Raw genomic sequence first — 26,810 nt, 5'->3', positions numbered from 1 at the left:
TACCTGTTTACTTTGCCTAAATCAGACGCTTGAGGAAATCACTGCAGGTGCCTATGGACAAATAAAAAATGTTCATAACAGCTGATTTCTGAAAAAGTCACAGCAATCACAATAGTCACAGAAATTATTAGAAAAATGTATTTCTCAAAAAATCACTTTCTTCATCTTGGATTAGAAGTGGTTGCTGTGATATGGAAGCTGAAAATATCTGCTGTTGGACAGGGCAAGTTACTGAAAATTAAATGTTTAAACAAACAGCTTTTACTACTGTAAGGTCTTGTAGCAAGATCATTTAATACAGCTGGAATCTGGTGGACTTGACCAGATTCTTCAAAGACACCAGGAAGATTACACCCCTGTAGAAATGATGCAATTACATTTTCCCAGTAGGACTTCAAAGTCTAAATTTATCTATTTCCAGATAAATAGTGGCATCAGCTAAAGAAGACAATTATCCTTAATGAGATATTGCACTTGCCAGTGTCCCTCTGACTGGGTATCTTGAAACAAACATTAATGTTCACTACAACCCTGTGAAGTTGTTAAGCACCATCAACCCCAATTTCCACAGAGGAAAAGTAAGACACAGAGTTGGAATGGTGAGAGAAACACGTATAGTGAGTCAGTAGCTAAACTAGGAGAAGAACCAAACACCTCCTACACCTGATTTGGCCTCTGTCACCAAGGGAAATATGAAAGGAGAACTGGAAAGAGACAAATGAAATAACATAGGTACTCAATAAATACTATATAGTTACTTCATAGTCTATGTCTCCAAGTTCCATTCTCTAAGACCCCTACCATTGTCTCCCCCATGCCTTCTCTCTGCACTCAGAGTCTGAATGATAATCTAACAAATCTATTTAATATTCTTCCCATTTCTAATCTTCTATTGGAAAGATTACCTAGTTGACGATAGTGCAACTTCTTTCAACGAAAAATTCTGTCATAATGGAAATATAATAAAATCATTATATGATAGGAAAAAGAGTCAGTGGCAATCCAGGAATGTAGGCCTTTCCATTTTTTCTTTCTGTGGCCCTCATTTTCACATTCTTATTTGCTACATTTTTTTCTTCTGCTGCTGCATGTCTGCTAAGAATCTCACCTATTTCTATTTTTAACATATTACTGATTTTAGCTCCACTCACCTCCCTTCTCAACGTTTTTTTCAAGTGTTTATTATTCTTTTACATGAAATCACATTCTCTGAAAGTCTGTTCCCAAGTTGCTCATTTTCAGGTGATTTTTTTCCATGCTTCCTGCCAGTAACAGAAAATTGTCTTCCTTATATTACGTACTGGAGTATGCGCTCCATAATTTAGGTTAGTTCAAGCAGGGGTCACCTCAAAATTCTCATTGTTCCAAGTGGAAGAGAGACTAGAGCTGATCACACCTTCTCCATATTACTCGTGTCTTGTTGATTTGATGTCATTTTCAAACCCTCCTAATTTTAAATAGAGAAATTTCTTCCTGCTGTAGCTGTACAATCATATGCTGTCCTGTACTAAGTAGCATTGATAACACTGTTCAACTGGGAAAAAAATTGAGATTTCCTGTCTGGAGGAAAAGCACTCTCAGAAACACAGACAAATTCACTTGACTGCAAAGAACTTATAAAAATTCATCTACAAAATACATCAGAGAAACAAAAGAAAGCAGAGTTGAGTTCTTTTTTACTATGTCACAGCTGAGACTGAACAGTTACCTTGGGTTTTTCTAGCCCTTGGGAAATGGAAATAGAACACAATGTATTGTAGAAAAAAAAAAAGTGTGCTTTCTGTAGGCTAATTATAGGATATATTAAGTTCAGGCACGAAAATGCTCCTATTTTACTTTTTCTTTGGGTTCACTAATTCTGAAAGTCTCTTCTACCTGAAGACCATTTGGAGACCTCCATGAACAGAATTCCTGATGAACATGCATTACAGTGAGCATTACTGGAGGTGAGAACGTGAGCAAAACCAATAGATATGAAACTTTCCATATGAAAGTGTCATTGATCTGTGACATATCAAACAAAACACACATGTCATCTCTGGTCAACAGGAACCTCCTCTTTCACAGCTCTTCCTTCCAGGAGCAACTTATCCATAGGGCACAAAGAGAGGTTATCAGTGCAGTACTTCCCCTAAGAATAAATGCAAATGTTAAATATATTCTCACAGCCTATAGCATCTCAACTGTTTTTACTGGAGAATTGGCAAAAGTGGCTGAACTGCTCTAGTCTGTATCTCACTGCCAAGTTTGGATGCTTCTGCAAATAGCATAAAAACTGTTCTTATTGACCATCTGGAACTAATGGAGAAACATCGTGGAAATCCTGCAGAGCAATAAAAGGTGATTCAGTTGTGCAAGGATCTTGTCCAACAGCATAAGCTTTCCTCAGTAATCACTCAGATTCATATATAAGCCATAGACATGTAATAGACCATATCAAGCATACTATAGTCCAAAGCTGGACAAAGGGATATTGAAATACATTCCTTAAGGGAGGGAATGGAGCCAGAGCATTCAACATATTCAAACAATAATGTCCTTTTGATTAATTCACAGAAACTTGTCATTCACTGACAAGAGGTAGAGCTACCAAGGCAGCACTATTGACGGAAATCATAGAATCATAAAACTGTAGAATTGTAGAATGGCTTGGGTTGGAAGGAATCATAAAGACCATACAGTTCCAACCCCCCTGCCATGCACAAGAACACATTCCACTGCACCCGCTTGCTCAAAGCCCCAACCAACTTGGACTTGAACATTTCCAAGGACAAGACATCCACAACTTCTCTTGGCAACCTCTTCCAGTGCCTCACCACCCTCAAAGTAAAGAATTCTTTCCTGATATCTAATCTAAACCTACTACCTTTCAGTTTGTAGCCATTCAGTTTAAAGCAGTCACTACATGCCCTTGTAAAAAGTCCTTCTCCATCATTCTTGTAGGCCCCCCTCAGGTACTGGAAGTTCTCAATTAGGCCTCCCCAGTTGTTAGGCTAAACAATTTTCTCAGCCCTTTGTGATAGGAGAGGTGCTCCATCCCTCTGATCATCTTTGCGGCCTCCTCCAGACTCATTCCGGAAGGTCAAGGTCTTTCCTGTACTGGGGACCCCAGAGCTGGATGCAGTACTCTAGAGATCATGAGATTGCTTTAGTATCTGCTGGCTTTAGGGTATTTACATTACCACTCAGGTGAGCCACACTGTGTAAGAAAGAGAATAGAAGAAATAATCAATTAGAAAGAGTATGAAGTTTTTTATTATTTCTTTGTTTTTATTTTTAACATTTATTTGTATAAATGGAGTGATAAAACATGCTGTAAGGGGACAATGAGGTACACAAAATGTTTTGCTGCTTATATACAGTTAAAAATGTCTGGAATTTATCTCCACTAGACAGAACTACCATAACTTACCGTAACTTATAATTTCAAAAGAAAAATATCACATCAAATTTGAGCTATTTTATATATTCTCTTATACATCACAAGGAGAAAAGAGAGATCACAAGGAGAAACCTTCTACAAGTGAAAGTTAATTCTCTCACACCTAACTGATCAAAACTGTTTAAATTAGGGTGAGACCTGTTTTAAGTCTCAGGACATCAGAGGAAGCAAAAACAAAAGGAACAATTACCACTTTCCTATCTAAGAGTTAAAAAATTTTCTTTTGTGATTTTAAAGATTTTTATATTGAAGTCTATATGTGAAACACACTAAACAAAAATAGCTATAGTATCACTTCCTTGCTTAAATGCATTTTATGATGAAAGTTTGTCATCCTAATCACTAGAATCAAGTGGGACAATTGTGCAAAACCACAAACTTGACCTTTATGCTTTTCCCAAATTGTCCTTGTCCCATCAACTCTCTCTTTTTGGAATAAAAGTGTTGGCTGGAATACAAATACTAATTATTTGAGAAAACAGTGAGGTTCTGGAACAATATTAAAGAGAGAAGTACCATTAAAAAAGCCCCAAAAACTACTTTTAAGAAGCAGTCAATAAACACTTGAAGTGGCAATGGACTGCACTAGGTACCCTCCACCCACAATGTACCTTTCAGTCTCATAATCTCACTTGTGCATGTCTAGCATATAAACAGACATCAGAGGTTTTTCATCCAATATAGAGCTCTGAATAGCATATGGTTCCTGATTAATGAGGAGAGCTACAGTAGAATCAATCCTGTGTAGTATATCAGTGTTTACAGTTGTTGATTTATTTGATAAATACTTTTCACTCAAGAATAATATTATTCCACAAACCAGTCCAAAATGTAGTAATAAACAAGAAATATGTCCACAGACCACCTACAGTTCTCTGTGGTGTACTCTCAACTTTTTTCTTCTATATTTCCTGAAGCTAATGAAAATTCTAGAGAAAAAACCCCCACAAAATATTTTCCAGAAATCCAGGAGGCAGATAAGAGCTGACTGGCTCCCATATTTCCGAGCAATTTTATTCATTCTGGAATCTCTTCAAGATTTTTTATGCCATGCAGTTAAACCCTTACTGAGTTAAAAATTCTGAGGAGTTTACCAGAAGTTTATCTTACTACATAAGGATCTCAGATCCTGATTCTGAGAGACTGCAAAATATTTTATCCTTTCATTTTATAATGGTCTTTTGAACTCTGACACTGCATTCACACAACAACTTCTTATTTAGGTGCTGAACTGGGAACTCTCAGTGTCTGGGAAACATTCTTTAATTATCACAGTCAAAGGATGCAAATTTTAGAGGTTAATTTGATTTAACAGATTAATATGACTTTGATATGAGGCGTCTATCTGTCTTTGATCAATACAATTTAAGAAATGAATTAATGTGTCAAACTCAAAAATTTTATTATTTCTGGAAAATCTTTGACTGAAAGGAATAACCTACTTACAAAGAGAATATTTCTTTAGAGTTTTTTCACTTACAATAGTGAGACATTTTGAGAAAGCAGTTTCCACTGGCAAGCTCGGAGATACAGTCTATTAGTCTCTGACTACAAAATTTCAAACTTAAAGACAATTAGAGAAACATTTGAACTGTTTATCATCCCAGCTTTGCACTCACCCAAATATGAAAAACAAAAGAGGCTATGGGAAGAAATAACACTGATAACTTTAGGGTAACACAGAAGTTTAGAGATATCTAGAAATTTAGATAAATAACTATGAGTTTTATTATTGAATGAAGCAGTTTTTCAAGTCTCAGCTTCATGAATAAAATGAAAGCACTGAAGAAAGACATGCCATATGGGAAACAACTAGATAAGAATTGATACTATCATCACACTTCTATACTAAAATCCTTTGATGAGAATACAGTTCTGACATTCAGGACACTGGAAACAGAAGGCCTTTTTTAGTGATTATTTACGTATGTAGGCTATGGACTCTAATACTGTAGGCTTGGATGTCAGAAGGACACATTTCTGACTTGGGATCAGAAGTCACCAGTTCAGATCTCATTCTTGTTTTACCTTCAAGCATTCAAAATGAGTTGTGAGTAGTACTAGTAAGCCATTCTGCAGGGACTCTGCAAGCACTCGTGCACTGCCAGAAAGGGGGAATCTTGGGTTTTAATCCATTAACCTGGTAGCAGCAGAAAGTACTGGACAGAAACCAAGAAGGCCAGCTGTCCTCATACATGTGATCTGTAAATAAAAGACTTCAAGCTTTCTGACTGCGTTTACTTTGTGGCTGAACTAAAATAAAAACAATAGTAAAAACAAAACAAACAAACAACAAAAAACTCCAAGACCAAAAACCAACCCTAAGCATACATACAGTTACAAAAATATCCAAATCCCCACAGTTAAAATACCCAGAATACACTGAAAATGCTGCTGTAATGGCTCATGAGATCTTACTGGTCTTCATAACCCAGGTTCCTAAGGCTGGAGATTTTTCACGATGTACCATAATCTCAACATTTCAATAAGAAAAATAGCCATAGAAAATATCATCTGAGAGTATATTTTTTATTTTTTTTCCCTAGAATGCAGAAAACATTTGCCATGAAAAGAAAAAAAAAAGTTCGTCACATTAAATTTTCCTGTTGAAGAATTTAGGAAAAAAAAAGAAAAAGCTATTTTACCACCATCTTTATTGTCAACTGAAGAGTCCCATGTGTTCTAAGTCAAGACTATGGGCAGCAAGGGAATAACAGACTTTTTCTAGAAGGATGAAGATATCATAACTACTGGAATTTTTTTACCATTTTGATTCCAATTTTCTGAACAGGACATGCTCTAATCTTTCACAGGTACAGCCACAGCTAAATAAATTTGTTTACAATAGAGGGGAACTGCAGTCTTGCAACATGCATGCCTTATGCTGGTTCATTTCAAAATATTGGTTCATTCTGAACAAATTTTTGAAGCCTAGTAAAAGAGACAAAAAAAAGTTTCTTTCAAAATTTCTGAAGTCAACTGGTTTGTGTTGGGAAAAACCTTGCAAATATTATCTTAGTTACTCCTCAATGTGCTACATAATTGCAGTCTGTTTTCCTCCCTTTATAATTAATATAATCAGCATCTATATATTTTCTTGTGCTTTTATTAGTATTATTAAACAAACTAACACTCAGAGCTCATATTCCCAAACGTATTTAAGAACATTAAACAGTAATTGTGTCCATTAAGGATTGATCTGGATGATATTATGGTGCTCGTATTTGTTATCACTGTATGAAAAATATTATAGTAATAAACCCACATAGTTTTACAACTGATTCCATTTAATCTCAGCAAAAACAAATAGCTTGTCATGCAGAGTACTTTACATTATTAATCCACTGCCAATAGAAAGTCAGAAAAGCTATAACTGTTGTTCCTCATTTACTCCTTCATACACACTGATCTGAATACTCTGCTTGGAAAAACTGGCATTGAGTGAGCCCCAGTAGGCTTGAGGAATCACTTTAAAGGCAGTCACGTGCTCAGAGCATTTGAGAGCATTCTCCTAAAAAGATGTTTATAACTATTCAATGAGAAATGGGATGACAATTCAATGACTGGATGTATAAAGTGCCATGAGCAAGCAATAAGATGGTACAACATTTTCACATATATCATTATTCTCATTTTATAGGCAGGGAAGTTGAGGCATGGCTTCTTACATTTTTGGTCTTGCATGTTGTAGCAAATCTACAGGAGCTTTCTACACTCAAAATCTGAAGTTCTCTGTCCAGCGCAGTGATATGTGGATTTGAATACCAGGACATTATTACAAAGTAATGTTGTCGTTATCATATAGCTTGTCCCAAGCTGTATACTTTCTTGTACTGCTTTAAAGTGAGGAGCAGAAGAAAGAGGGCCACTTGGATCTCTTAGAAATTCTTCTGCACCCAAAGATACTTCATGCCTATGAATCCATATGCCTAAATTGTTCTATACCATACTGCTGATAATTTGGGATTCACTGCCTAGTGCTGTGTTAACCACTTGTCTGATAAACACATTTATAATACACTGTGGAGAATTTTATGATATAAATAGAACTAAAGTTGGCTGTATTATTAGTATATGTGTTTAATCCAGGATGGTCTTTTGGCAGTACTGTTATTGGAAGGAAATGTCTTTAAAACACTCCTCACCTATTATATGATGAAAAAAGTTTTAAAGGGAAGACTTGTCTTGTTTTATTTCTGATCCAAAGCCTATGGGTAGCTATAGCCTGATTTAAGCTGGAAAATACATTTGAACTGCACAGTTTTGCACAGCTTTTCATTGAGATAATAAACCATGCTTTTCGCAGTGCATGAAAGTGTGACTTTGATTTTTCAGTTCATTATATAGAAAGGCAGAGGAAGATTCTCTCCAAAGGCTGTCCCTTTCTGAAGAAAGTCAGTTTTTGAGAAGCAGCAGCATTTCTGGGAAGAAGGAACTTGCTTCAAGGTCAGGTGTCACCTCACCTGCAGAGACAACTTGGGAGCCTTAAGACTTTCTCCCTAGTCCCTCATTCTAACCAGGGGATCATAGTCCCAAATTTCTGCAAATTAGTTGGTCCTTGCCTGTCACAAAGACTTTTATCCTATTACAGACTGATATCTTGTTCCTACACTAATAAGTATGGTTGGAGTAGAGTTAGTAATTGAAATTTATGACTTGTGTACCCTATTTTAACACTTTTCCAAAGACTCATTAAATCTCTTTTATGTGTATTTTTTTCTGCCTCATACTTTCATTAACTGGAAAAAAGAGAATAAAGTCCCATTTACAACACCACTGCAGCCATGCAGGGTCCTTGCTTGACTGATGTTCTTCTAATGAATTATATGTATTGTAAACAAGTACTGAAAACTAGCCCAAGGTCCTCTCCATTAATTTTTCATTAATGAAATGCACCACTTAGCTTGTTTGACACTTAAGTGATTCCCATAAATTTAAAATAGAGGTCACCGTAAGGAAAGTATTTGAAAGTGTCATTGAGGGAACAAGCTAATGAACTATTCACCCTTCCCCAAGTGCTTTTAAATTCACGGCCTAGTCAGTTGTAAAATTTGAAAACTAGTAATATTTTAATTCTTAAAGTAGCTGCCAAGATTTAATGAAAAAAATAAGTACTCTAATAAGTGAGCTTTTGCTCGGGGGCTTTTTCTTCTCTTCTGCTTTCAGCTTTTCTCTCCTTTTACATTCTATGGTAGGACAATTCTTATGCCTTATTTAGCTTAGTATCTCATGAAAAAATTATACCTATATAAGAGAAGAGCAAAGGAAAGAGTGGGCTGTAACAACCTGCTTCGGTTGATTGCAATTGATGGTGGGGCATGTGAGGCCACTGTTAATAGACAATCTTTTGTGTTGCAGACAGAGGAAAGCTCAGTCATACTCTTTGACACTACTTTCTCACAGGAAATCTCTGCAATGCAAGCCTTGATCCAGACATATCGGAGATAATTTCCTGCTAGTCAGCAACACAAATGCTAAACAATAGTTTCTCCCAGTTGTATTTGTTAGGTGACTTGGTGATGCAGTTACAATTCTACAACTAGGTAACAGAGCTGAATTGCAACCCTCTGGAGGGAAAATAAAGCTGAAACATTGATGTTTCCCTCCAGATCAAAATTTGTCTGCACAGCCAAGCAAAAAAGACCCCAAAACCCAAACCCAACAGCAATAAAACAACAACAAAACCAAACAATGCAACAACAACAACAATGGGAGGAAAACACAAGTAACCAGAAACCATCCTTTGGGCAGAAATAATCCCACCTATGCTGAAAACCTGCCTGCTTCATTTGTTGTGAAGCTTGGCATGTCAGAGTACAGCCCCACAACAGGCAGTCTGAGGCAAGATCTGTGTACCACAGACTGTTTTGCTGCAAACATGCTGTGCTTCCAGCAACCTGGTGCAGAGATTTTCACCCAGGAGGCAGAAGGGTCCATTTCACTGAGATGTCTCCTACTTCCACTAAGAATCTGGCTTTGGCACAAAGTAAATCTGACGGATGAAGCCAAAAATACCATGTTGCAGAATACCAGAGAGAAGAACTCAGCATCTCCCTCTCAGAAAGCAGTGAGATCATCCCTCAGCCTACCTTTTTCCAAACTAGACAAGCCTGGTGAACACAGCTGCTCCTCGTGGGACATTCCTTCCAACCTTGTCACCAGCTTTGTTGCCCTCCTCTGGACACATTTAAGGACCTTCACATTCTTCTTAAACTGTGGGGCCCAGAAGTGCACACAATACTTGAGGTGAGGCTGCACCAATGCTGAATACAGTGGGATGATCACCTCTTCTGATCATCTGGTTACATTGTGTGGGTGTTTTTTCTAGAACTTTGACAATGTTATATTTGCAATATAAACAGAGATCTGTAGTGTCCTTTATATTGCCTTGCATAGCACTGAATTTTTGGAAGCTTTCCTTTTCAAGTGTTGTAAAATCGGGATCTTAAAACACTTGAAAGATGATGTAGTCTGGATCACACCCTAATTTGTGCAAAGAAAAATCATATTTTAAGCATTCCAATTAAGTAGAGCAAATAAAACCCCCTAGACTACTTTCTTTGCTTTTCTTAGTATTCTCAAATTCTTTATTCCTTATGCAAAACTTTGTTTTGCATTGCTGTTGAATATTGATAATTTTTTCTCATCTTCCATCCAAGAGCATTCTATATTGTTACACATTTTAATTGTTGGCAACTATATTTAAGAATGCCAAGAATAATTTCTAAGTTGTATCAGATACAATATGATCTATAAATGAAAGAAATTTTGATGAACCCTTATGCAAATCTGATTCAGTTCATATGGTTTACTTCAGGTTTATTTGCAAGAATTGCAGTTCAAACATGGTTAATGCCTTTTCCCCTACAATTTGGAAATATTGAGGTATAAAAAGCTCAGAAAACAGATCTATTCTCTCTCACGCTTAAGTTTTCAAGATATTTTGTCATCTTCAGCAATTTTAACACTATTCAAAGGCAGAAATCATTAGCAACTAAAATCAAATGTCTCGAGAAGTTTGTATGTACAAGAAGGGTCACAGGAACAGAAAATTAGGACACTGCTCTTGCCGCAAAAGTAAGGTAGTAAAAGTGCAGTCAGCTCTCTAGGGAGGTATAAATTTCATCTAACAGTGAAACCTGAAATATAAGGGCAAGACAATATTCAGAGAAATACAGTAGAAATTATTGCCTCTCACATTTAGTTGTCACAAATTAATCTGTTTTAGGTCACTTGTAAAAAGTAATTGAAATATATGAAAATTATTGGTCATTTCATTAGCCCATGCAAAAGCAGCTTCTTGTTCATTTTCTTTGGAGAGGTGTCCACCAGCACAGAAAGCCATGGCTGTGACTGCTAATTAGTTCCCTTTCCAACAATCTCAGAAGTAAATGCATGAGAAAATGCAAGACCTCAAATCAAAGCATTCTCACTTTCAACCCTTCAAGGCAGGATTTAGGTTTTCTGATAACACGGATGGTGGTAACATAGTCCTTGCTCATGCTGTCTTTATTTTAGCATTAACAAATAAAAGTGTTCACAGCCCTGAGGGGCCACTTTTGCACCAGCAATAAATTCTGAAGGCTGTGTACAGATGGTAATGCCTATTATGCATTTCATTCTCACTGTAAATACATAACAGGACAATGAAGGCTGATCATCATTACCATCATCATCTGTCTAGTAGCCCAGTGCCTTGTGTGAAAGAAGCAGGTAGGTCTTGGCCTTCCTGAGAGCTGAACAGGTGAGTCCATAAAAAGAGATATCACAGTCGCAGCCAGCACTAAGTGGCTGCCTTGTTGGCACTTTTGATAAAGAGTACTGATGAGCAGGAATGAATGCTGAGCTTCCTAAATATAGTTGCCTGCTAAGGCCTAGGTATGAACAAGAGATACTGAGCATATAGAAGCAACCTGCCCTGCTACTTTCTGTACTAAGTCTACTCTGATCCTAAACAAAGGACTCTCGTCTTATGGGCTCCCCTCATTGACTTCAAAGGGTTTAAAACTGAAACCACTCTTTTACAAGATTGGAGTACAGGTATGTGATGTGTCTCCCAGGATTGCAGCCAGGTTGCTGCATGTTATCACTATGAAAGCTTAGAAGTAACAGCGTTTGTTTATGCGCTTTCCCATTCAGTGTAATCTGTGCAGTGAGGACAGTTATTTGTAGGCATTCAAACAGACTGATGATTTTTCGGTCTCTTGAGGTTAGAAAGTATGGAAATGGTGATGCTACTAGTATGCAGAAATGAAGAAAGAAAAGCTTCTGTTAAGTCACACCTTAATGTAACTTAAGATATAAACAAGTAATACTGCGTATTTTAAGTACATGTTCTGCCTCTGTCCATTTACCTCAGAATTTTGTAATAAACCTTTCATCACTGTATGAATATCTGTTTACATTGCTCTAAATCTACAACTCTTAAAAGTGAAATTACCTTGGGAAAACACGCGCTACAAATCACAGTTTACTGCACAGACTTAAGGAGAGCAATTTCTTGATGAATGTCTCATATTACTTCATTTAAAGATAATGAGACTCAGTCTGCATATTTGACAGAAGACTACAGAGCAACATATTACTTCGGCAAATGCCATTGGTGTACAAAGCCTTACCTATCATTTGTCTAACAAAGTGAGAGCAGCCAGCTGGAATTAAAGATGGCTGGCATACCACGCAAGTTAGGCAATTTTCATACCGAGTGGTAATTTCTTCAATCAGACTAACTGATACAGGAAAAAAGAGTATATGAGGTTTTGGTACATGTTTTTCGCTTGGGTTGTTTGCTGTGTGTACATTTATCACCATTGTGTTTGTAACATAGTTTAATACTATGTAGTAAGCCACTTCAGTGGGGTTTCACTAGCTAAATACACCTAAAATACACCAATTCAAGACATACAACAAAAGAAAAACAAACTTTCTGTGTTTTATTTTCTCCCTTCCAAAGTGGAATATATTAACAGGGATTGGTTATGCTGATAAAGCAGAGAAACATTTTAAGGGTCACAGGTTCAAAAGTTATTTTTAGAGCAGGTCTTAAGTAGCTGCTTTACACAGAAGAGAATTTGATCTATGAGAATGAGCTTATGGAGCTTGTGTACTGTTTCAGCTGTTTTGCATTTGTGAGGGAAGAACTTCCACCTTCAAGGTATTCAATTTGGTAACAGTGTGAAGGATCTGAAAGTTAGTGAGTGCATCCCCCAGCATCACCTTGAAGATAAAGAATACGGTGTATACTATGGAACTTCTCACATTGGAATGAGCACCCACTTGCATGTTATAGTGGATCATGCATCAAAGCAGCTGACAATGCCAGTGAAAGCTGGAGGGATCACCCTTAGTACTTGAAAGCAATACAACTAGTCTGACTACAAAGAGGGAAAAAAAAACCATTGACATTTCTGAGAGGTAAGATCTGAGTCTAAACATAAAATGCTTTAGCCTACAGACTTCACTGAAACAAGCCTCTTCCTCGGTAGGGTACAAAAGGCAGACAACAATAAGCACTTTACTGGAAGGAGAGCCAGCATATACGTTTTAATGAAATTCAATTCATTCTGTAATTGGGTAATATCAGTAAAAATGAATGCAAATTTATAGGCTTACAATATGTTTAGCAGTTAGAAATGCCTAATAAATAATTTTTGAAAAACAATGGGTTTGTATTCTCACCCCAAACCCCCATCCTGTCATTACACAACCCTACCAATGGCCTAAGTATCAAGTATCTGCTATCAAGTATCTCCAATACATATGCAACTAAAAGCAAGATGTTACTCAAGATGTGTTTTAGTATAAGCTGCCTGCACTGATGGGAGGAGGTAAGGACATAAACTCTTCATTAAAAAGGTAACAAGATGAGTACTTGAGAAATCAGTGCTTTTGTTTCATTAGAAATTAGTGCTGATGTCATTCAGTAGAAAACTCCCCTAGAAAGCCAGGGATGATGTGGGGTTTGATTCTAGAAAAGAAAAACACCAGTCCTACCATACTTTCAAAAGGGAGGAAGAAATCACTCAAAGGCCTTTCAAACGGATTGTTTTTAACAACCAGATTGAAATCCAGTTTCTCTAGACTTTGGAATGTAGGTCTCAATGAAGCAGAAAGCATTTTTCTAAGATGATCAAATTTCTTATGGAAATGTTCTGTATTAATTTAACAGGATTACAAGCAATTAATGTGGAAGTCTCCTGTTCTGCCATGCTTGCAAATAAAAGCTGAACTCTGTGTTTGAATTTATTCCATCAGAGACCAGTACTTATAGGAAGGTTCCAGTGTTTTCATTAGCACAATACTTTCCTATCAGTCTAATCACTTCTAACAAGTGCATAAAGCCTGGGTAAGTAGCTGAATAAAGGTGACGTCCCTGCTGAGAAAGTTGCAGCGATATGAGGCTGCTGTACTCTGAAGGATGGTGACCTCAGCCAGCCTCCTCTGTGCACATCAGTGACATGTGCCAGGGAAGTTAGATCAAATCAAATCCCAGCGTGGACTCTGTGCCCTTTACCTACCTGGGATACACCACTGAACTCCTAAATGTCAAGTCACTTCAGTGACACTTGGTCCATACCTGTACAAACACAGTAACATTGCTGACTTCTTTGCTAAAACGGCTTCAAAAATTACTTGTGAAATGCACTCTAAGGTATAAATATTATTATGCTTGAAGGGAACAAGTCACATGCAGAGTCAAGCCAGAAGTTTCTAGCAGTAGGTTCAGTAAAAATGCTATTAATGATGGTATAAATGCTCCATGTTTGGGGATTGCTCTTGACATTGTCAGTTAATATCAGGTAACTTAAGGTTATAAACACTCAAAGTTATCGTGTAATAAATGACAAGAAGTTTTCAGATTCATCTAAATATATTGATAAATATATATAGCCTTATTCATTTAACAGCAAAACTAGATGTAAAGTTGATGCATGTGCATACACTGTCAGACCTCTGCCTCCAATTTTACTTCAGTGAGTTTTCCTCCGGATTCACAGGATATTCTGACCACTGGGGGAGTGGGTGGGGGGAGGGGGGAAAACATGTGGAGACAGGAAGTTGTATTTGCAGAATATGGCTCAATGTCCAAGTGGAGACCAGTGAGTGGTGTTCCTCAAGGATTGAAACTGGGAACAGCTCTGTTTAACATCTTTGTTGGTGTAATGGATAGTGAGAGGCATTTAAGATAAATCTAAGCAAACAAGAAGCAAAATAATTTAAATGCATATTGATAAAGACAAGATGTTAAAGAAGGTAGGCTTAAAGAACTGCATTATTTAATGCCTCTTTAGAGAATAGTCAAGATCTAAGATGGAGAAACAGGTGAATGTTCTAAGGAAAAGGCTTACATATATACAGCTTGGGAACAATTTGTGTAGTCTACAGTTTTGATGGTTCTACAAAGTTGTGAGTTACATCCATACACAAGTTGCAATATATGTACATGTGTTTGTGTGTGTAGGGATATATATATATAAAAATGTACTCATTGAATCCAAGCTGAACAACTTCGACAAGAAAGGATAAGCAAGTACCATTTTAGAACACTGAAAATTTAATGATCAAGGTATTTAGGAGGAAACTAGACCTAGTGTCAGTTCTCTTCTTTAGAGAAGATAAGGAAGAATGGATTGACCTTGGCTGTCCCACAGCTGACACAACTTCCCTGAGCGTGGTTCTGTTGGGTATAGCACGCATATTGAGCCAGGCTTCAGGGTGAATACTATGGAACATAGTCTGAGAAAACTTGCTGGCTCAAATCCTCAGATCACATAGGACATCATCTCTTATCATCCAAGATGTGACACTGCCTGGATTATTGTGTGTGAACTTGTACCAATATATTTTTTTCACTTTTTGGAAACTTCAGCAATTCATGACAGGAACAGATTGATTCCACTAATTGCCAGGTAGTAGTCAAATAACTTCAGGAAATGATAAAGGCTGGTAAAAAAAGTCAGAATTACAGTTCAGAGGAAACAATGCAAATTTACTGTGCACCTTCCAACAGTGAAAGGCCAGAAAGTTTAAAGGTTTACAGTGTACTTCAAATTAATACAAATTTGGTAGCCATACGGAGTCTACACTACTTAGCACAGTATGAACTAAACAAGTAATTTAACTTTCTGTTTTTATTGAGCTTTTTTCCCCTAATCATCCATGTGCCCATCCAACTTCCCAACATCGTTGGGCTGAGAAACATGAAAATTTAACATGAAAAGCTAAATCTCAGCTCTTTTCCTTCTAAAGAAAAAAATTCCCCAAATAATTTAGGTTGAAAAAGACCTCTATTGAGTCCAACCTTTGACCAATCACTCCTTTGTCAATTAGACTGCAACATTAAGTGCCACATCCAGTCATTTCTTGACCACCTTGAGGGATGGTAACTCCACCACCTGTCTGGACAAATCTCCTAAGAATTCCCCAGAAAATTTCAAATGCTTATCAAAAGAAATTAAGTTCTCTAGCATTACTAGAGTCTATATAACATATTTCAAGACCCACTTACGTTGGCTCTGGGTCAAAAGAGATCTTAATCGCAATTGCTATTCCTCTGGGAGTTTCACCTCAAGAGACTCAGGTAGAAAATGCTAGAGACCTGAAAAGGGCATGGAGAGCCAGATCCTCAAGAACTTTTATTGCTACCATTCCTTGGACTTTAGAGGATCCAGTTCCCTCTAGCTTCAGTCATTTTTCTTAAAGCGAGATTGGTCCTGCTGCTGCACCTACAACACATTTGCAGAAGTGGATGGGAGAGGATTAATAGCATGCCTCTGTGCTGCTAATGTGAAATGAGTTCTGTGATGCACGTCTGCAGTTATTTCCCAATCTGTAGAATATGATCTTTACTAAATCACAGCAATATTTTGTTATCCCAAACCTGCAGTGTTAATAAATGTTTGCACACCTTATTCATCTTGTTATAAACTGTATGATTGCAATACAAATTTTCCACTGTTCCAGCAGAACGACATTCAAGTTGGGTCTTGGGCTTGTGCTCCTTGCTCTGGCTCCGACTTGCTATGTCACTGGGGAGTAATCTTTTAACCTTTCTGTGCTGTGTTTAATGTAAATGTAAAATGAACAGATATTATAAACTCCCCCGAAGTGTTTCCATCCCAGTTGTGTTGTAAGGCTTAATTAATTAGCGTCTGTGAGGCATTTCAAGTTCTTCTTGGGAAAGACAGTGTATACTGAGGTAATACAATTGTTTATCATGTTTATTAATGTTGAATAGCACCAGAAAACCATTTTTTAATATATTTTCCATATATTTTAGAATCTTATAAGGGAAAATTATCATAGGGAAATTTATGAATGTAACGCTAATTCACACTTTCTTTCAGACCCCTGTCTCAGCTCTGGAAGACCCCCTTGTACTCTTGAGCTCCTCAGCTAACTCTCACATATCCTGTGTGCACCTGAAAACCTACAGTAGTTGAGTCTGAATGGAGTCAAGGGGCTGCCTGTGGCCAAATCTCAAGGCTTTCTCATAGAAAATTGTCTAGATTACCTAGAAAGGAGCTAACCTCCAGGTTTTTTTACTATTCCAGAGAGAAGGATGCTTTGAATTCACAGAGTTGTGTGTCAGTGTATGGAGATGTACTGGTGCAGCATGTACCAATCAGACATGAGATTAAAAACAATAATAAAGGTACTGCTTGAGAAAACAACCTTTCATGGACTTTTTTATTTCACTCATGTAGTAGCATTCGCTGGCCTTAAAAATGTAATATTTCACCAAGAGGGCAGTCAAGCACTGCTCAGAAATGTTCTTTAGTCTCTGTCCATGGCAGTTTTCAAGACCACATTGGAAAAACTCTGAGTCTCCAACACAGGAAGAACATTGACCTGTTGGAGTGAGTCCAGAGGAGGGCCACCAAGTTGTTAAGAGGGATGGAGCACCTCTCCTATAAGGAAAAGCTGAGACAATTGGGATTGTTCAGCCTGGAGAAAAGAAAGCTTCAGGGTGACCTGATTGTGGCCTTCCAGTACTCAAAGGGAGCCTACAAGAAAAACGGAGAGGAACTTTCTACAAGGGCATATCGTGACAGGATAAGGGGGAATGGCTTCAAACTGAAAGGTACTAGGTTTAGATTAGATATTAGGAAAGAATTCTTTACTGTGAGGATGGTCAGGCACTGGAACAGGTTGTCCAGGGAAGTTGTGGATGGCCCATGTCTGGAGGTGCTCAAGTCCAGGTTGGATGGAGCTTTCACCAGCCTGGTCTAACTGAAGGTGTCCCTGACCAAGGCAAGGGGGTTGGAACTAAATTATCCTTAAGGTCCCCTTCCAACACAAGTGATTCTATGATGATTCTATATGTAACTTGGTCTGACTTCTTGCCCAACCTTCATGATTATCTCTACATACTTAGATGTTCCCTCATGTCATTCCTGGTAATTTTCTATCTGCTTCACTGGGGAGCTTTCAGCTCCCCAGTATGCTCATTTTTCAGTCACTGAGTTAATATGACTTTTTGTCTCTGACTGGCAGAGATGTTCTGGGCTCTCCACCAAAGAATGATTTCATATCCTTGCAGAAAAACTCAATGGTATATTTTTATAAATGACTACACAAAATCTACCAGAATTTATAAGAGGTTCATAGGCTTCCTCAAATCATCTCAGCTCTATCATAATGTCTTCAGATAGCAGTTACAAAACTTCCATTATTGAGCTTTCTCTTCCCTAATCTGTTCTACGGATCATATAATTTTACTCAGGGCAGTAAACAAACTTAGAAGAACAAAGAATATTAAAGTACATAAAATTGGGTCACAAACTATGTAGTACCACAATGGGAGGTTGCAGTTCTATTCACTGAAGAATCAGAGATTTAAACCTGCAATAATTCTGCTATGCTGTACATATAGATTAAAAAAATGTTTTGCACATAAGACGACTAATCTGCAATCATTAAATATTCACCAGCTACCTGTAGGTATTCTAGAACTATAGAAAACTTTAAATTTATGCATTTTTACAAAAATTGTAATATACACAATACTCCCTTTTGTCTAAATGATATCATTGTGTTAAGATAGTGCAGCCATTTAAGAAAAAGACAACAGCACCAAAGAAGAAAGAAACTATATCGAAATTTTTATCATTGCTTTGACCAAAAATGTTTGATATCACGAATACAGAGTCATAAAGCATATCAGTGACTTTGTTCTTTTATTTTGAAGTAAATGAGAATTCAAGTGTGAGCATGTGTTTATTCCAGAGTAATTACGTCAGTACACATTTGAAAAAAGTGAAAAGCTTCTTGTAACTGCCTATTACCACTGTGTTTATTTCACCTGAAATTGATATAACTTTGCTCTAACAAGTTAATGAGTATTTCAGCTATTAACTCAGGTAGGAACAAATTCATCCTTTTCAGTTATATATGATTAGATTAAAAGTTCACAAAAATTGTTTCTAATTATGAGTAAATTATTAATATGAAAAATACTTTTTAAATGTTTCAGGTAAGCTAAAGCTACTGGGTTTTCATCTAGTATTTTGGTAAGGTTCTAATGTAACATTTCTATGTGTTTTTGCCAAAACCTCAAATAAGATGAATATTTGCCATGTTAAAAGGACTACATATCTGCAGACATTTAACAAACAGTACCAGCAACTCAGCCTTTGCAGAATACATAAACGTATACGTGCAAATGTACTGTCCACTGGACACTATCACAAGTTAGCAGGCAGTGGTGTACCAGTGTCTAAGCCATGAAAGAAGCCAGGAATCCTGATCTGCAATTCCTACTCCAAGCATAAATAAAAATAATCCTGGTGAATCATCTTTTGAAGGTCATTGCTTTAAATGTCACCCAATTAATACTGGTTTATTTATATGATTGCTTCCTTTGTGATATTCAAAACTAGCCTAGATAAAACACTAGAATATATACAGTAGTTGACTGTACAGCATTAGCATTGAATGACCTATGAATATGACATTTTTTAATGGAACTAATTCTCAAATCACAGTCAAACTTCAGAGCTGTTAGAAATGTTACAGCGGCTCCTACAGAAAGGCAAAAACAGTGTTCTATTATGTCTACGGTTTCAATTGGATCTTCTCTTTGCTTTTGAGAAATCTGTAAAATGAAAGTGATTTCCCCTTTCATGGGATAATATTAAAGGGTCACAGTCTGACCTTCTGTGACCATCCATACTCCTTTTCTGTACTGCAATATTTCACATCAGAAGAGACATTAAAGACCTTCTGTTCCCTGCCTCAAATCAAGAGTCCTGTATTATATTCTGGGCTCCTGTTCCTTTAATTCCCATGCTTCAACTGGAAAAACAAAGTTAGCTTAAAACTCAAGATGAGAATTTACATTAATAGAAAAGATACTTTGCTGTGAAAGTGGATATCCTGCATCAGCAGACACTCTTTAAGTGCTCTGAGATGTTCAAATGAACATTGCCAGCACTAATACCAAATACAAGCTATACTTTTACTAATATCATCTAACAAAGACTGCTGTTTTAAGAGATTTTGCTATTTTTACGATTAAGCTACCATTGCAATTGTCTAAGAGAAACAAAACTTAGGGTATAACAAATGAGTCAAAGAATTGCTAGAAAATTATTCCAATGAAAGGTTTAGGTGAAATCTTTAAGTGTACAGAGATCCACCTATATGCAGTTTGTAAATATTTATAACAACTCAAGTAGGAAATTACTGCTATGCAAATCCCTGCAGAATACTTGTTTTGCTGGAAATTATTATATTAGAATAAGGTATTCTAATTTACTAATGTGAATATATGAAAATGAAAGCATTAATTATTCACACAAATAAAATGAGAAAATTAATATAGGCTGTATACTACCGTTCCAGTACAAAATAACCTGATCCCCTCCTCCATGGACATGGAACCTGATGCTTTTGCAGCTGCGCAATCCTGCCACACAAAAGTCAGATATTTTCAACCTGTGAAAATTTTCTCAACAATGTAGGATTTGGATGTGAGGTTTCAACAGTCCAAGCCTGTTCAATTCATCTTGTGTGTACTAATGTACAAGACCAAGCTGCTACCTTGGTTCTCATCTTATCCTGCTACTTAGAAGTGTGTTTGAAATGCCTGAACCCAAATATGTCACAAGAAATCAAGATTTGTAATATTACCAAAGCTTGAGTTTTCACCACAGCCTCCAGTAGCATTTCTCGTTAAACTGAGTCATCTGGTAAGCATGTAATTGCCATGCAAATTTTTAAGTTTAAAAGGAAAAAAAAAAAAGGACTAAAAGGATAAGTTTTTATAGGGGAGGGCAGGGAGGGGAGATGAATGATACATCTCATGCACTTAAAAGGAAGAATCGTGGCTGGGCTTCACGAACGAAGATTTGGGAAGGGCTCTACCCGCGTTTGTTACAAGCGCACTGGTGGCTAAAAAGGCCAATACGAGATAGACATGTCCGGTTGCAAAAGGCACAGCAGAAGGACTCCTTAGGAAGTATATTCTGCAAGACACAATTCTTTCTGTGTTGTCTTTTCTCCTCGAGAGTGATCCTGCGTGCTTTCTCAAAGGAGACAGCAGCGTTATAGATGGTGTGTCTCCAGGCCTCCCAGCTGGAGGCCAGAGTAGACCAGTTATGTTGATCAATATGGCCGAGGCTGAGATGTTGTTTCAGGGAGTCCTTGTAGCTTCTCTTCAGGGCTCCTCTCTTGCGGCAGCCGGTGGCAAGTTCACCATAAAGCAAGATCTTAGGGAGGCGGTGGTCCTTCATCCTGGAGACATGTCCTGCCCATTGCAGTTGTGTTCTTATCAACATGGCCTCAATACTTGTGACTGCTGCTTGTTCTAGAACAGATGTATTGGTCATATAATCTGACCAGTGGATGTTTAGGATTGTATGGAGACAGCATTGATGGAAGCGTTCTAGGAGTCGCAGGTGGTGGCGGTAGATGACCCATGATTCGGAACCATATAAAAGAGCAGACAGCACAATGGCTCCATAAATACTGATCTTTGTACTTTTCTGCAAGCATTTATTTTGCCAAACTCTTTTATAAAGCTTTCTGAAGGCACTATATGCCTTTGCTAACCTGTTGTCTATCTCTCAGTCAGTCTTACTGTCCAAGGAGATGAGGCTACCTAGGTAATTAAACTGCTGGACTGATTTGAGCTCTGATTGGCCAATGGTGATATGGGGATGATGGAAGACTTCCTGAGGTGCAGGCTGATAAAGAACTTCAGTCTTCTTTAAGTTGACTTCCAATCCAAAGAGCTCAGCAGCATCTGAAAAGCAGGATGTTAAACGCTGCAGAGCTGTTTCTGTGTGGGCAACAAGGGCAGCGTCATCAGCATAAAGCAGCTCCCAGATAAGATGGTTTAAGGTCTTAGTGTGGGCCTTCAGTCGCCTGAGGTTGAAAAGGCTTCCATCAGTACGATATTGAATGTAAATACCATCCTGATCATCGAGGTCTGCCGTGGCCCTCTGGAGCATCATGCTGAAGAAGACTGTGAATACGGTTGGTGCAAAGAATGCAGCCTTGTTTCACACCACTGGCTATTAGAAAGGGCTCAGAAAGTGTGTTGCCGTATCTGACTTGGCTGTGCTGATCCTCACTTTCCTTGCCCTTGAACAACAGAAAGCCAAGAACATTTCTTAGTCCACATACCAATTCTAAATGTCATAGACCTCAGTCTGCTGCAGTGAGACAAGCAACTCGGACAATGGCCTTAGACCCCATGGTAGCTTCAACAGACAGCACTCTAAACCATTAGTCAATATGTTGAAGGAGGAGGAAACCCCGTAGAGATGTTAGCATGTTGATTGGCTTCTCATGGCCCTGCAAGGGGCTCTGAAAAAACCATTTCCTCCTACATTTATTGTTTTATCTCTGGGCAGATTCAGAACAAAATTACAAATGATGTCCTAGTAACAGAGCCTTTTGCCAAACTGTCTGTGGCTCAAGTTCCTGCAATATCAGCTGTGTTTTAGAGATCTGACTCCCATAGCAAGCTGTGCAGCGAGTCTGCATGCAAGACCAAATTTCCAGAATGACGGTTCTGTATTCCCATTCAGCTATGTGAAAGGTAAGAGTACTGAATCAATGATTCAGAAATACCATGTCTGAAGATATCCTGTGAAGACTTCCACCACTCACAACAGACTGGTTCCCACTGCTGTCCCATCCGTATGTTATTTCCAACACATTTACATTTGTTCCATTAGAACATCAATTAGCAAAGTGAACTATAGTGATGTTCACAATGTCCTGGGAGTGACTCAGATGGCATATTCAGCATTAGGAGCTGTTATTGTCTTAAATGCATGGTGGCTAAGACCTGTCTGATTCTGTTACAGCAGGTGTCCTCAGCTGGAAAGGATACCAAGTTTGCCAACAGCACTGACTGGAATGAGAAGACATAGCTGTACAAACTTCTCACTCTTGAATCTGCAAATGCTGGCCAAAACACTGCTACCATGAGCAGTGCTCCATCACAGCTCAGCTGTCACTCATCTGCTCGAAAGATTATGTAGCAGTACTAGCATGAAGTTTCCTCAACACACTGCAAAAAGGATTTCAAATGGTTTGTTAGTTTGTTTTAAATACTAGATATTTTAGTTTAAAACTAAATGTTTTCTTGTAGACAGATCTATACCTTCATAAAGGATTACTAGTAACAGCAAGTGTCCTTTTCCAGATTGGGTTTGCCATCCAAACAGCAGTGTTGTTTAAGCTGGCTTCAGTACCTTCTTCTTTTCTCCTTATCACTGAATTATCCTACAGGTAATGGTGATAAAAATATTTATGTAATCAGGTTGCAAGACAGAGCAGGAATCTGGTCCAGCTGATAGATAATCCAGTTGCAAATAATCATTCTACTATTACTAGTGTTAGTCTTTTGCAAGTGGACCAGTTTCCCAACCTAGTTCACAGAATGGCTGCACAAACACATATGCAGACCCAGCAGAGGGCCAGGAATGCACAGTAGATTGATAACTACTCAAGGCAGACCTGTGGCTGCAAAGCAGTTCATTAGACCGCCCTCTGGTTTGAAAGGTTGCAATCTGGAGGCCATGGTGTACATATGAATACAATGCCTTATAGCATGGTCAAAATCTCAGGGAAAAATGCATCCAGATGCACCTGCTGACATTCACACCATATGTATCCAATAAACTGAAGATTGAGAAAACAGGAAAAACAACATGCATGATTTAAATGCTTCTTGTTATTATTGCATGCTCCATGTTTAGTAAGAAAAAAAAGAGGGTGGAGAGAGAGAAAGAAAGAAATAATCTTACTAGGTTTTGTTCTGTTTTGTTTACAGTGGATTAAAATTATTTTACCCTATACACTGGGAATTTCATCTCAGACAGCTATACATTTTGCACTGCACTAAGACATTAATGTGTTCTTAACAATTTTAGACCAGTATTGTGGGCCCTCTGTAAATACAGGGAATTAAACTCCTTTCTGCTGTAGTTCTGCATGCTGAGTAAGTCTCCAATTAGTTGAGCTGTTAATTTTTTGGTTTTGTGTATCTTGCCTCTATGAAACCAATTTGTTCTGTCATGCTGAACAGTCACCTGCTGCCTGCGCTCTGAAGTGTCTTGCTTGCTTTGGACGGTGATCCCTTTGTCACACTTTGTTCACCACATTTATAACAGTGGGGTACATTTCCCTTTGTGGTATTTTTACTTGCTTCTAGAAATACATCTGAAATCACTGGATGAACAGTTTCCAGCTTTCTGCCAGGTTCCCTCCATCCCTCTTGTACTACTCACAGATGAAAAGGATCTTATTGGAAAAACCTTATAAAATTGAATAGAAGATAAAATTCTTCCTCTGACCTAAACTGTGAATTTTTAAAGACATAGTGCTACCTGCTATGACATTCTCTTTCCAATGCTCTTTAGAGCAGGCTATGAAAAGATATATTTGCACAAGTGCATTTGAGACAGTTCCTTCTTTGGGCCAGAAACATTTCAGTGTAAATAAACAGAGCTGCATTAAATTAAAACTAGTCTGACAGGGTGATATTATCCTGACTAAAATAGTCACAAAAATACAAAGATACACATTTGCTCATCTTCTAGGTTCTTTTCAAGCTCCTTACACCAATGAATACTTTATCAAAATGGCACTGTGACCAGAAAGAAAAATAAAACAAGGCAATTTTCCCCTGAGTTCTTGAAACCACTCACAAAAATATCTGAGTGTTAAGAAGGTGAAAAGCAAAAGAAAACGATACTGTTGTAGAAGTGACAAGTCTCCTCTAAAACTGTTGGTATCCCTCACTGATTATCAGCATTGACAAAATTCACTGCATTCTCCCAGAAAATACTGAAATTCAATAAGCAAAGTACAAGGAATGCAAATAGCATTATTTTATCTCTGAAGGAGCTCAAGTTTTACATAAGGTTTGCTTTATAAAGGAGACATAACCAAATACCATAATTTCACACAAACGGTCCAGTATTTAAATCTTTTACTTGTCAGATTAAGGCTTTTCTCAGTATTTAAAACACATGCATAAGCCTATCCCTATTTTCTAAGCATGTACTTACCCACAGATTTCCAGGTATTACACATTAAGTTCAGTTTACACATAAATGTGTGATTTTCTAGAAATTCAGCCTTAATACAAATGAGTGCCTCACTTCTGCTGACCTTCCTGTTCTTTACTTTCTTGCATCAGTTCTGTGTGTGATACCAACTCAACAGCACTCTCTCATAAAAATTGCCTTCTGTATATGATTAGACCATTTTTTAGAAATTCATCCTGTAATCTTGTGCTGAATTTTACTAAAGTCTAGCTCAGGTATAATTGATCCATCAGTGAAGCTGCTGTTGTTCTGCCATCCCATGTGCATCCCTTGAAAGGATACAACTTGCTAAAACTTCCAGTTGTCTTATCTTTCAATGCCCAGTGCCAGAAATGCCATGTCATTCCTCTCCTTTACATACCCTTGGATAACTTTGAACAATTCCTTTTCCTACCTGACCTGTCCACTTGTACATTTGCTCAATAATGCATATGAAGTGCAGGGTCCTCTGATAGTGGTTGATCACATTTAATTTCTAGGGAATGTCAATTTCCAGCAAGTGATGAACAAACTGCACATTAATCAAATTCTGTGTCTATGGGGGCCTGAACGTACCTACCTCATGAATATGCAGGCAGCTCTATTTCTTTGAGTAAGACACAAACATATTTCTTGTCAGACAGGGAGTGCTGTTATGTGTGTATATTTTCTTCCTTCTTGTTCTATTTTGCATAAAGCAGATTAGGTTCGGTGTTTGCCAGAGCAGACGTATTTTTTCCAGGGTACAACAGCAGTCTAGTGCTAGATGATAAAACTTTGTCTGCCATCCATATAATGCAATTGCAGTTTGAGTGTTCTGGATTCTGTGTTTTTGTGTTGCCCAAGCATAAAGTTAAAATCACAGGCAGGGTGATAAATGTTAACAATTTATTCAGCATTTGAAAATACTGAGAATCAGCTCTCTTCCTTGATCTGCTTTCACTCAGACGTTTAACATCAGAAAGGACTATCAGATCCTCTTGTCTGACCTTCTGTGTTATACATGCCCTTAAATTTTATCACCACTTGTGTATTGAGGTGGTGATTCTTTTTCTTTTTACTAAAATATATCTTCTAAAAATATGTTTTTCATGCCCTGTCTTCATCTGAAGGCTTCAAGAAAAAAGGACTCCATGTCCCTTAATATTTGTTCTACTGGTTAATCAATCTCACTTTTAGAGATGAAGCACCAATTCTTAATTTGAATTTCTCTGGATAAAACATGCAGCTATTAGTTTCCTTCCTGTCTTTCCCTGCTAGATTAAAGAGGACTTTATTATTTAGTAGTTCTGACTTTTGAAAGTACCGATGTCTTGTAATCAGTTCTCATCTCAGGCTATATATGGGTATGCTAAACTGACCTAGCTTTTTAGGGTCATTCTGTGATGAATTTGCCAGCTCTTGAACCTTATTGTGGTAAAAATTTATATTCTACATTGTCTAACCTAGAAAATTAATCCTTTAAAAACAGTATTCTTGTAACATTCCAATGTATGTGTCCTGGTATCTCAGTTACAGATATATTCCAAGTTAAAGCCTGTAAAAATGCCTTATTTACATCCGCAATTATGTTCATTCTCTGCAGACCTGAAAAAGCAGAGCTTGCAGTTTTAGGAGTAATTCTTCAGTTATAAACACTGCTAACACATTCATATTATACCATGCATTTATTACATAAATCAAACGTGACAGTAGACAGAGTGAAGGACAAAAGAATTAAGTATCTTTTCTAAGTTAAGAGTTAAAGCTAGGGAGAAATAAGCTTAGGACAGTACAGCTTCCAGTAATGTAAGCTGCCTGCCTTTCCCAGACCCATTTGC

The 26,810-nt window shown here is 37.6% G+C and overlaps 1 long non-coding RNA gene across 1 annotated transcript; it reads left to right on the top strand.

The window, feature by feature from the left end:
• The first annotated feature begins 3,067 nt into the window (after positions 1–3,067).
• On the top strand, positions 3,068–9,665 carry LOC116789005. Its single transcript, XR_004357846.1, has 3 exons — positions 3,068–3,189; positions 7,778–7,888; positions 9,468–9,665. It is a non-coding gene; the product is annotated as an uncharacterized LOC116789005 (long non-coding RNA).
• Positions 9,666–26,810: the final 17,145 nt, after the last annotated feature.

This window comes from Chiroxiphia lanceolata, chromosome 6, assembly GCF_009829145.1.
Source record: "Chiroxiphia lanceolata isolate bChiLan1 chromosome 6, bChiLan1.pri, whole genome shotgun sequence".
Classification (NCBI taxonomy): Eukaryota; Metazoa; Chordata; class Aves; order Passeriformes; family Pipridae; genus Chiroxiphia; species Chiroxiphia lanceolata.
This window is presented reverse-complemented; position numbering and strand designations above follow the sequence as displayed.